Source organism: Prionailurus bengalensis, chromosome A2 (genome assembly GCF_016509475.1).
Source record: "Prionailurus bengalensis isolate Pbe53 chromosome A2, Fcat_Pben_1.1_paternal_pri, whole genome shotgun sequence".
Lineage (NCBI taxonomy): Eukaryota > Metazoa > Chordata > Mammalia > Carnivora > Felidae > Prionailurus > Prionailurus bengalensis.
In genome coordinates this window covers 119744513-119757297 of record NC_057348.1, presented here as the reverse complement: position 1 = coordinate 119757297, position 12785 = coordinate 119744513, and the positions used below count along the sequence as shown (strand labels likewise).

Genomic DNA, 12785 nt, shown 5'->3' with positions numbered 1-12785 from the left:
AATTGAGCTTGACTCTAAGGCAAGTCTAGAAAGCCAGAAATTGCCAACTTACAAGAAATACAAGAAAAACAACTTGTTAAACTGACACCATGAAAGTGGAATCAACAATATTCAGAGTGTACAAAGTCTACAGGCTCTCCAGCAAGTCAGTTGCAAGGAAGATCAAGAAGAGGGAGACGTGGATCTGTGATTTAAAAGTGTGTCAGGGGACAGGTCAACCAGTTTCAATGTATGGACCTTATTCCAGTTCTGATTAAAATAAAGGGCACTTTTTCTCTAAGAAAACACCAAACGGTGGAAATACACCAGTGCTGCTGGGGCCTTGGAGTAGGAGGCAGTGGCAGCTTGACCCAGATGATAGAGCTTGAAGAAGCAACTCGAAGTTAGGTCACCTGGTCAAGAGCCTTAAGATCAAATCCCTAGGGGATATCTCTCTTTTCTTCTTGCCCATCAAGGAGTCATAAATCACTGACTTTTTCCTGGGGATGTGCCTCAAGGATAAGGTTTTGAACACAAGGATAAGGATAAGCCTTGGATAAGGCCATACGAGAGCAGATGTGCATTGCTCAGTGGCCCAAGTTCAAGGCATTTGTCCCCATCTGGGACTATTTGGCCATGTTGGTCTGGGCGTTAAGGGCTCCAAGGAGGTAGCCGCTGCTGTGCTTGGGGCCATCACCTTGGCCAATTGTCCCCATGTGATAAGGCTACTAGAGGAATGAGACAGGCAAATCCCACACTGTCCCTCAAAGGTGCCTGCCTCCACGCTGACAGCCTCATCCTACCTCCAGAGTCACCAGCATCATCTCTGCCTCTGTGCCCAAGAAGCTGCTGCTAATGGCCAGTATGGATGACTGTCACACCTTAGCCAGGGGCTGCACTGCCACCCTTGGTGACTATGCCAAGGCCATCTTTGATGCCATATCCAAGACCTACAGCTACTTCACCCCTGACTTCTGGAAAAAGTCTGTGTTCATCAAATCTCCCTACCGGGAATTCAATGACCTACAGAATCACACTAGAGTCTTCCCACAGAGGACCCAGGTGGCAGCTGTGGCTACCTCTGTAGTGGTTTTATATAAAAACAAACAAACAAACAAACAAACAAACAAATAAACAAACAAATAAAAATAAAGGGCAAAAATCTATGAGACAATCAAGGAAATTTGAAAGATATCTTAAAATACTAAGAAACCATGGGTAACTTTTTAGGTGAAAAAATGGCATTGTGTTTATTCTTCTTTAAAGAATACACACTTTTTATACTTACATGCTGAACTGCTTAGGGATGAAATGCTATGATATCTGAGATATGCTTCGTGCTGGACGTGGGCAGAGACACCAACAAAACATGACTGGCAGTGAGTCAAGAACTGTTTAAGTGGAGCAACAGGTCTGTGGGGTCATTATCCTCATCTTTGTACTTACAACAGGCTTGAAATTTTCCATAATAAAGAAATTTCAAAGGTGTTTTGTTCAGAATTATAACAGAAAGATGGTTTTGCTCAGTTGTTAAAAGAAAAACAAACCCGAAAGGCGGGAAGGAATTTCACAGGAAGTTAAGAAGCTTTTGGAAATACAGGGAACCTTCATTATGAGTGGGGCATGAAGAATCTCTCAGAAGGGCTAATAGGAATATCCAGTCTGTTTTGATTGGAGCTTGACTAGACAAGGACAGGGGACCTGCTGGTGGCAAAGGTGGTATCTCAAGGGAAAAGTATGGTTTCACTGACTTAGTCTCAGGTTCACTACATTATGAGTGACAACAGTAAGCCTGGCCTCTGTCTGTTTTAACTGACTCAAAACAGGACAGTGTGAAACCATGTATTTTGCCATGTAATTAAAAGATCATTCCATAACCGCAAGATCAAAACCCAAATGGAGGGCACCAATGCCTGCCATCTTGAGTGAGCTTTAAAATATCATTGTCCTTACCACCATGATAGAGCTTTCCTAAAGCAAATCCAAATGCTTCAGGCTGACAAGAAGCCTCTCCAGATTACAAGTTGCCCCTGAAAGGATGCACTGGCTTGCACTTTTAAAAGGTCACCTGTGACACTAAACCACCCCAAGACCATTTGGAAATTACTGCTGGGGTCATTTACTAAAACTGGTATTTGACAACCTAAAGAAATAAATATTCCCACAAATGGCTAAGGTGCTTATGCACACACTTGATGGCAAGGTCTTGTCCGAATGTCATGAAATCAAACATGTCATCAAATATGACAATTTCCTAAAGGGACCCAAGGCAGGTAATGACCAATAATCAACGGGTCAAATGAAAGCACACGGAGGGATCCCAAAGTTTACCTCTGATTTCGTCCTTCAAAAACCCAAGCCGATGCAGTAATCATTTTCCATTCAGTTCACATAAAGTCAAAATGATCTTTTATTCTGAAAGTAGTGACGATGATTTGACACCTATGAGTCATAAGTGGCCCTTTGTGAAGGGCCCCGTGACAATGCGTTAGTTCATACTGAAACCTCACTGTGCCTCACACACTGTTCCCATCAGTCTCCATTCTTCATTGCTTCCAGGATGGCATTCTAGGCCCTGGCTTAGTGAGTGTCCTCATTTTCAAACCCAATATATTGCAACAAACCTTAAAAATTCTTAGGCAGTCACACATTTGCAATGAGATTTTTCTAAAGGGGAAACACATATATTTAGTTACTTGGCCAAATTGAGAAAAACGCTCACAGTGTTGGAATAGTGGGGCTCTCATTATTTCATTACTGCTTTGCTAAGGCCTACATAGAAGTAGAGACAGTTTCCTTTGTCATCCCAGCGAGTGGTACACATTTACCAATCACGATGCTCTGCAATGAATGTCTAATAAGATACACTGGTCCTCAGGGTAATTCCAAATTCCTGCAGAGAAAGAGTTTGGCTTCTTCTGCTTTTAATGGCTGCATTTGGGGGATGAACTAAAACGGGCAACATTTTCAATACATCTTTGAGAAGGGGTAAGCACAAAAATCCCGTTAAACAATAATGGGATTTGTGTATGAAACATTACACTCTTTGAACGTTCTTGAGAAAGTTACTCTCCCCTTTCCCCTCCGACTAATAACAATTCAACATTATTTAACATAATCCTACTGACAGGTAATTTCTGACACAAAATTTATTACTGGCTAGCCCTTTGAGGGCGTGTTTCACTATTAATGTTTCCTTTTAAAAGCTATAGCATACATTAGATTCTCATACAGAGTTCCCCCATGTTTTCCTTGGAAACCCCTACTTTCTGTGGTATTTTACATTGCCCAAGTCTGCTTTAACTCTGTATCCTTAACACGCACACACCACGCGCGCGCGCGCGCACACACACACACACACACACAGAGTCCAGGTATACACTTAACATCGAAGCAATGTGTTCTACCATTATTAGGTTTACTTACAACTGAATAAGCAACATTATTACAGCACATACTTAAGAAGTTTCTCCTGTACTTGAGTATACGATTGAGTGAGCTAGAATTTAATGTGATCACGCCTGGAAATAAGAGCTGCAGGCTGTGCTTATTATCCATATAGGGCCACCGAGACCCTACAAGCAGGTACCCTAATTGGTGCTCTCAGTCTTTCACGATGCAGGACATATAAGACTTTTCAGAGCACGCTTTTGATTCTGACTCATTCAGAGAAATGATTTTTTATCTGGTGAGTCAGCATGAGGCAGGTATTTCGCTACCTGTGCTAACCATACAAGGGCATTGCTACCTGGAGGGTTAGGTCATCTGCCCCCAGGAGGAAACACACACCATCTCTGCTTTTTCTGGAACTGCTTTACTGGCATCATGAGCTCATAGGCCGGAGTTGACTATGTGGTGTCCTTCCTTTGAAAGGGAAGCATTATCTAAATGGCTCACTGGCTGGCAAAGCAGCCAGGGGACAAGTGAAAGGAATACTCATTTGTTCATTCACAAATTATTTACTTATTCATTTGTTATTTCAGGGAGGTCATGTTTATTGAGCTATAATTTACAGATAGTAAAATTCACCCTTTTTAACATGCAGCTCTATGGGATTTGACAAATGCGGACAGTCATAAAATATCACTACAATCAATACAGAACAGTTTCATCACCTCAAAAAGTTCCCTCGCCCCCTTTGTAGTTAACCCCTCACCCACCCACCACGTGTATTTTAAAATAATACTCAGATAACTTACTACAGAGGCATGAATTCACCTGCAGGTCCATTCATGGTCATCCTTATACTTATTCTTAACATAGTGGCAGGATTTACTGGTAATGAGATTCAGAGACCCTCAATAGCACTGGAAGATCAAGAACATTTGGGGGAGACCTGTTGCCTCACACGTACCCTAATGGATTACCTGTTTCTGTAGAGAAACACATGCGGGATAATGCCCCTATGTAAATTCTTAGCCCCCCAGCTCTTCCCCTAACTTTAACTGAAGACCAAGTTCCCCTCGGCTTCTCTCCTCGACCAAATGCTAACTGAGAAAAGCTGGGGCACACACACTCTCTCCCTGACCTTGGCTCCTACCTCTCTCCCCACGGACGCACACGTATACGATTCTCTCTCTTTTACACATACACGCACGCATGCATACACGTGTGCCTGTGCGCGCGCGCGCACACACACACACACACACACACATACGGGAAACAAAGGTAACACAAAAACTGCCAAGACAGTCTGTCCTCCAAGGTGGTCATTAAACCTCTAAGGCCACGACTAGACCTTCCAGGCCCAGAAGCCCGGGATGAAAATCCCCGATCCCGAGAAGTTGGAACTGATCCGAGGTCCCTGCACATTAGGGAAGAGTTAAATTCCTAGGTTACTGGGCCATTAGCAGCTCAGCCATCCATTTTTCATTTGAAGGAACCTTTTTAAAGGTTGAATTCTTATCTTCGGGAGGCCTGTAAATGCAGTTCTTGTGTTTTCATTGGGTTTATTTAGCCTGGGGGATTTAGGTCCCTCTGTTTAGGCAGTAAATTTTCCCCTTTGTGTGAATGTATGTGGTTAATATACTTAAAAATCCATCAGGCAAGGCTAACAAAAATGCAGCCGCCTTTACACAGCAGTTTTTGGCAAGGATAGAGTCACTCAGGATGGCGGTGCGGTGCTTATAATTGAATTGTGGTCACTAAGCCGAATGCTATCAACTTCTGTAAAAACCCAAAGCCAGATACCCCTGAGCGCGCCTTTCACCACCTTCCCTCCGGCCCCTTCCCCTTGCTGCCAGCTCCCCCCACTTACCCGGCTGGCAGAGTGGGACACAGAAAGAAACCCAAGACAAACCACCAGCAGCCACGGCTACAGCCTTTACACATGTGCCACGGAAGAGTGGGTGCAGGATCTGAAAAGACACGCGAAGACCCTAGGACACGCCTGACATGCTCTCGAGGCCAGGGAAGGAGAAGCTGCTCATGAAAAGGGGGACAACAAAGGTCTTCTAAGGCACCCTTGGAACGCTTCCAACTCTTGGTTGAGAACAATGTGCACATTTAGCCATTGGAATCAACACTGTCTGACATCAGGGGCACAGACCCCAGCTCCCCGCCCAAGTGCCCCTCGCAATGGTTAACTTCAGGCAACCTAGAGTCCGTTAGCCGACCTTCCTCCCTTCCTTCTCTGACCTCACGTGCCCACCTCTCTGTCATCTCCCTTCCTGGCACTTAGATCAGAGCCCAGTCAACCACAGGCTGGGGTGCACAACCACAGCTGTGGGCTTCGGCCAACATGCACGGGGCCTTCGTACCTCGGTAGATATCGCTGCCGCAGAAGACCAGACTGCAACCACACGCTCCTAGGGCACCAGACTCAACAAGCTGGCCTTCGTTCCTGACAGACCGGAAACAAAAGGAGAAAACTCGCTCCTTGAACTAAGTCGTGGCAGGAGGAAAGGGGAAAAAATCCACCATACAACTCTCCCTACGCTAAAGACAAAAGCATATAAAGCAAAAATACACACAAAAGGATTGTTCTAAAAACTACCTTTTCCACTAGGCTAAGGAATAGTGAAATATTTCTAATCCCTCCCAGGCATCGCATTTATTTAATAAATATCATTCTAAATGGGCACGTGCTAAATGTAACAGCAATACCTGGGCTCTTAGCGTGCGTAAGCCCATCCCATTGCCATAAAAAGGAGAGAGAAAGCATTTTAGACTCAACCACCATCCAAAGCAAATTCTGCTGAAAATGAGCTCCTGGAGTTAAGGAGCCTAGAGCAGGTGAGGTCAAGAGTTAGAAACTCAACAAGACAGAAACTATAAGCAGCCCAGCACAAATGGCTTCGAAGCATAAGACATACTGTCCCACATACCTAGGACCTAAAGAAAACCAAACTAAGCCATATCTAAAATGCATGAGTCAGAAGAGCACACACTTCTCAAAGTTTAGGCATACAACTTACTACTCAAGACCTACTGTGTTAATTAAAATTTTTGCTGCTAACCACTGACGGTGGCTGCAAAACTGTCTCAGGTCTACATTTTTCGAAAAAATGTATCTGCAAGGCTACCTAAAGTCATACCTCTGACATCCTGCTTTAGATGGTAAGCTCCAAGAGGAGTTATTTGACTTTCTCAATATAACCACACATATAGCATGATATACAAGTAGGTCACCGATCAGGAATGAATACTGATGACTATTGTTATTAATTAATATTTATGCCAAACGTTACAAAATCTCCCCTTTTAAATTAGGTTAATTTAAGAAGAAATGCAGAGATCCTATTCTTCTCATATATGAGCCAGGCACTACTTAAGCTTACATATAACCAACAGTCCCTATCATTAACCTTTCCTGACCTATGGATTACTCATATATCAACACATGTCACACCATCGCGTTGCCCCATGCTCTGAGAAATTTCAGAGCCGTGGTTTAAAGAAAAGTAGCAATGACTTCCGAAGGAGTGAACAATGAAATATGATTATCTAAAATAGTTTTAGGGTCATGGATATAAGTGTTTACACCCAGGATTGCAGCATGTTCAATGCGCTGTGCTGCAGGGAAGGAGAAAAGTCAGGGGCCAGGAAAGCAGGAAGACAGGTGTTGATATAATATGAAGTTTCAGAGAAGCATCCTTAAATTCTAACCTGGCTCTGACCATAGGCTAGTTAGCAGTTTTAATTATATCCTTTTTCCCCTTTAACATTCCCTGCCCCCCCCACCCCAATCTTTGTTTAAAAAATAATAATAATAACATAATATTTATGTTATTGCCAAAAGGATCTTTCTGGCATTTTACTGCTGATACTACCACTATCAAAAAAAAATCACAACAAGAAGAAAAGAGAAAAAAACAGAGAAGTATAGGGAAAAAACACTCCTTATCCTGCCTTCTCTTAAAGAATGAGGGAAAGACACAAAGCAAAACAAAGGGCAAAAGGAGTTTGAGCATGTGCGTGTGTGTGCGTATGCATGTGTGCATATGTGTGTGAGTGTGTGTGTGAGAGAGAGAGAGAAAGAGAGAGAGACAGAGACAGAGACGGAGAGAGAGAGAGAGAGAGAAGCCTGTATGGTACAAGAGGAAGCCATATAAGATCTCTCAATGCCCTAATGTCATGATTAATAAACAAAGCTCACAGCCAATGACATTACCCAGGAAATACCATGTCCTGTGCTGTTCAGTGTTTGTTTCAAAGGGCAAAGTCTGGAGAAAAACAAAGGAAGTAGGAGGGAGGAAGAGAAATTCATTTTAACTGTACTGCTGTGAGCTCTAAAAGCAAGCCAAATCCCAAGTCTGGCTTTTTTATTTTGTATTATTTACTTTTCAAGTATGCACATCATAAAGAAAAACCTATAGGCACTGGTCTTCCTTTGTGTAAGTCAGTGGTCTTTATCATTTCGTGGTTTGGCAAATAAAAAGGCATTAAGCCACTTCCCTTCCAATGCAGCAGACTTCCAAAGTTTCAGCCTGCAAGTAACTCAGAGTTGTGTACTTCATTAAAACTCTGAGATCCTACCTGGTTTAAGGTTTCCAGATCCATAAGGCAACAGATGAAACGAGTATAATTTTCGCGGAAAGTAAATCCAGTCTCATATTATGGATTGGATCTTCCTGGCATTTGTACTTGCCCCGGAAGTCCCTGGAAGTCCCTGGAAGGCCTCATATGCCCCCAGGACTTGTAGGTACACACTGCTTTGCTCCCACTCAAAGCACATGCCGTGTAAGGTCTCTCTTCTTCCTGTTTCCCCTTAATTCTGTCTTGTGTCCCCATATTTTATATATTTCTAGATTAGTTTTATCCTCAAGATTCTTTTTGGGGGGTATCTTTTAATTAATTTTCATCTATTTTGGCCCCCTCACCCATCAACCCTTACCCCTGCCTCTGGCAATCACCAATCTGTTCTCTGTTATCTGTGAGTTTGGTTTTTCTCCTTAGATGCTACATTTAAGCAAGAACACAAAGTATTTGTCCTTCTCTGTCTGGCTTATTTCAGTTGCCCTCAAGATCCATTCATGTTGGCACAAATGGCAAGATTTCCTTCTTTGTTATGCCTAAATAATATTCTTCTGTGTGTGTGTGTGTGTGTGTGTGTGTGTGTGTGTGTGTGTGTATGCGTGTCTTTATCCATTCATCCACTGATGGACACTTACGTTGTTTCCATGTCTTGGCTATTGTAAATAATGCTGCAATTGACATGAGGGGGCATACACCTTTTTGAAGCTTGGTATTTTAAATACTAGTTAAAAGGCTGCCATTTAGCTAGAACGTCCCTGAAATGGGTCCAGCAAGACAATCAGGAAAATCACTTTTATAGTTGCCTCTAAAGCCTAACTAGAGAAATCAGAATCTAGTTTTTCAAAAGGATCATTAAATTTGTCACAAAATAAATGACTATTTCTGACTACTGTATGCGATTAACATAAGATGGTATTCTGGAGACAAAAGAAAAGAGAAAAGTGGGCACACAGACAATGAAAAGCCACACTCCATCCAACAAAGTTTGCAAAGACTTAAAAAGAACCAGTTCTGACTGGGAACATTTTGTAATGGAGAAGCTGGGGGCAAATGAGTATGAGCCAAGTCTGCTTGCTGAGAACCCTTTTCCAAGGCTGAGTAGCTATTCTTATACCAAAGGTGAGCAGGTACACCCAATATGTCTTCCAGGAAGGTCCTACAAAGGTGTGCAATTTGCACGAAAGGATTTGTTAGGTAATTATTCACTCTTAGCAAGACAATAATGAAATTAATATGTAAACATTTTTTTAAGTCAAAGTTACGGTTTTACTCGAAGGCATGAGATTATCTTGAGGAATAAAACGTAAACATCTCTAAGCAAGTGGAACAATCCTGTTTTGTGAGATAAGTTATCTTTCAGTGGTATTGCATGGACGTCTCAACCTTATAAAACATGAAAAGTGGTGGTTGCTATCAAAATATTGCCCTGGAATATTGTCACGTCCTCTGTACTAAAGACAAAATTAAAGGATAAGTAAGGAGTTGGCAGTAATGCTTTTCAAATTGCATTCTTTTTTTTTTTTCCAGAGAGAGCGAGCACAAGAGCATGAGTAGCAAGAGAGGGGCAGAGAGAGAGAGAGAGACAGAGAATCTTCAGCAGGCTCCACATTGAGCCCAGAGCTCCACATGGGGCTTGATCCCATGACCCTGGGATTATGAGCCAAAATCAAGAGTAGGAAGCTCAACCAACCGAGCCATCCAAGCACCCCTCAAATTGCATTCCACTCACAATTTTTAAAAAATCAACCTTATTGAAATATAAATTACTTATAATCAAGTTTATTTCATTTTGAAAATGTATTTGAATTTTATTTAATTTTTATTAAATTGATTTACTTTTATTAAATTTAAATTTATTTAAAATGCAGTTCAAGTGTATGGTTGTTGACTTTCAGCAAGTGTCTACCCATATGTCACCATAAACACGATCAAGATACGACAGTTTTGTCACCCCAAAAGTTCTCTCCTGGAACGTTCCTGCCAGCCAACTCCTGAATTTCATGGAAGGAGAATCATACCAAATGCATTCTTCTGTGTCTGGCATTTCTAATCTCCATTTGCCAAACCCACTATTTTGCAAAGTCCCATGCCCCTCAGTCCTGCGACTCACGGTCAGGAAATCAGCTTTGACTCTGATAACAAGACTAGAGATGGACGGATGCCACTTTTGAGAAAGTTGCTAAAATAGCAGGAAACAAGGGGCAGGAAGCAGCAAAGGTCAATTCCAGTTCATTTCCTTTTGGGGTATTAATTTTAGCACATTGTTTGGGTTTCCCCAAAAAGATATTTTTGGAATAAGGGAATTCCAAGCATGAAGGCCAAAAATAGAAAAGAAGACCCTTTGGATGCTCTTTCCCATACACGCCTTCAAGTGTTATATCTTTGACCAAACAGATGCAAGTAAATGCTTTAAGATGAAATCGGGGGGGGGGGGGGGTTCTCACAATATCTAGAAGAATTTGGACAAAATACAAAAGTACAAAGCAATTATGGATTACTTTTTTTCAAATCTACCAATGTTCTTCTCACTTAAGGTAGAATTTTCCTGGCCTTATAAAGTAGAAATTTTCATTTGCCAACACTTAGCACCAAACATGAATAATTTCTTTTTCTCATTAGGACCACATAGGGTGATTTGGGTTGTGTATGATATCCAGTTCTGTATGAACCTGATACTCTATAAACCATCCCAACTTTAGAAAGGTACAGATTATCAAAATTATTAGGCTAGTCTTTTTCCTGATGTCTTTCAAAACTTTCCTGTGTGACTCAACTGTTTTCTTAATGAGAAAAGGTATACATTTTTGTGTCCTAAGTCTTTACATAAACATCAGCTCCTGGGTTCTACACTCCCTCAAGCTGCTGTCACATAATGATTGGAAGAGAATATGTTAATTCTTCCATGGTCCTGGGGTAGAATGCAAGTAATAAATCAGTTTATATCATTTTAAAAATAAAGCAGTGGGACAGATTAGTTACAAAATGGTTTATTTAGGAGTAATAGTTGTCATTAAGAACCCCTCTACTTCAAATAAAATAATTTTTATCCCAGTGATAGTATTATTTTAATCAAGGATGCTATAATAGATGAAAAAACAAAGGCACAAAACGTAAAACAGCCAACATGATTTATCTTGAGTAAAACTGCAGAGAGAACTGTACTCATGACTTTCATTATCTTCCTACTTTATTTTATTATTTATTTACTCACTTAATATTTATTAGTTATTATTTAGTGCCAAATTATCTGTGGACTTCATGCCCTATACAGAGTAATAGTTCCTTAACTGGACAGATTACCTGACCAATGAAAGAGTCAAAAAGTAGGTTAATCAAACCACTAAAACAGAATGAATGGTTAAAAGAAAAAAGTTTTGATTTCTCTGAATGGTAAGTCAGCATCAAGCACTACTTGATAAGTAATCTTGCCCTCTATTATCTAGTTCTATAGGGAAACATATACTCAAAAGATCAATGGCCATAAAAATGATTTCTTCACTGACATTTCTCAAGTCCAATCTCTCACCCACATAAGCATCTGATGGCAGAAAATAAACCCAGATCTCACCATATACATAGATTCTCTAAGATATCTAAAGCCAATAAAAAGAAAACAGAACTTAGCATGTTTCTTTGGTATCTGGGTATGTGCAGAGGCAGAAGGTTCTGGTGAAAAGAGCACCAAATTTAAAAATGTGTAACTAGTCCTTGATTCCTCACTTCCTGAGCTGGTGACCTTGAATAAATCATGACCCCTCCAGTCTTTCGTTTTGTATCTGTTAACAACAACAACAAAAAGTAGGTGGAGGGTGTCATACCTGCCCTACCTGGATGCAGATAACAAAAAGATTCACATGAAATGGTTTTAAAACTTCTTAAGTGTCACACAAATGCAGAGGCTTAGCACCATTTCATGCACACCTCCTATAAATGCCATCGGCTACCTGCAGTCTGAGGAAAGCACTGCCCTTAAACTTGCAAAACAACCCAGCCCTCAGCCACAGATCTCCTGCGGACACATTCCTCCTTACATCAACAATGGTTAGACCTCTGTGAATACATTTACCCCTAAACCCACAGCAAAACCTTCCATACTCTGTTAGCGAAACTAAAAGCACATCTGGCTGTTAACTTACCAGCCAACTGACAGACTAACCAACTAACTAAAAGGTAGGGGACATAAATCAGCATGTTCAGTAAGCTTACCAGGTTTTGAAACAGAATGGAAAAAAAAATCCAAAATCCAAATCCAAAATAAGGCCAGACAAATCAGCTATTATTCCTCAAAAACATCACACTCCTTGGAAGATCTACAAGCTAAATACACACTCCCACACCAGGATGTCACACACATTCAGACTGCAGTCACTGCTCATTAGCGGTCACTGCCAACAAAGACCTTCTTTGAGACAACTTCCACCTGGTTGGGGAGCCCAAATTCTGAAGAGTCTACTGCGTGCCAAACGCATCTCCTCCCTGTTTTGCCATCTGGTTGAGATAGGAAGCTTACAGGGATAGTGATAAGGGAGCTGGTATTGCATGGAACAAGGATTCAGATGAGCGACTGCCCGACTCCTCTTAAAATGTGATCAAAAGGCCCCCATAGATAGGCTGTGATCAAAACAAAATATATTGGGTCATATTGGCTGAGTTCTCAAAGGCTGTGGAAAAGTTATTCTGCATGTTTTTTAGAGTCCGCCTAATTACCCATAAAGGTTTCTGTCACTGAATCTTCATCGGGAAGCAACGGAAAATAGCAAATTTATGAAATTTGGAGTAGTATACAGCTGCTGGCCCTAAGATGCTCCTATTCAAAGAGCTGTCCATCA

The 12785-nt window shown here is 41.4% G+C and overlaps 1 protein-coding gene and 1 pseudogene across 3 annotated transcripts in view; one reads left to right on the top strand and one right to left on the bottom strand.

Annotated features, from left to right (window-relative positions):
- Nucleotides 1-12785, bottom strand: part of CREB5 (cAMP responsive element binding protein 5) — a 401666-nt gene that overhangs the window by 200171 nt on the left and 188710 nt on the right. The window lies entirely within an intron of this gene.
- On the top strand, nucleotides 184-1222 carry LOC122488048 (annotated as a pseudogene).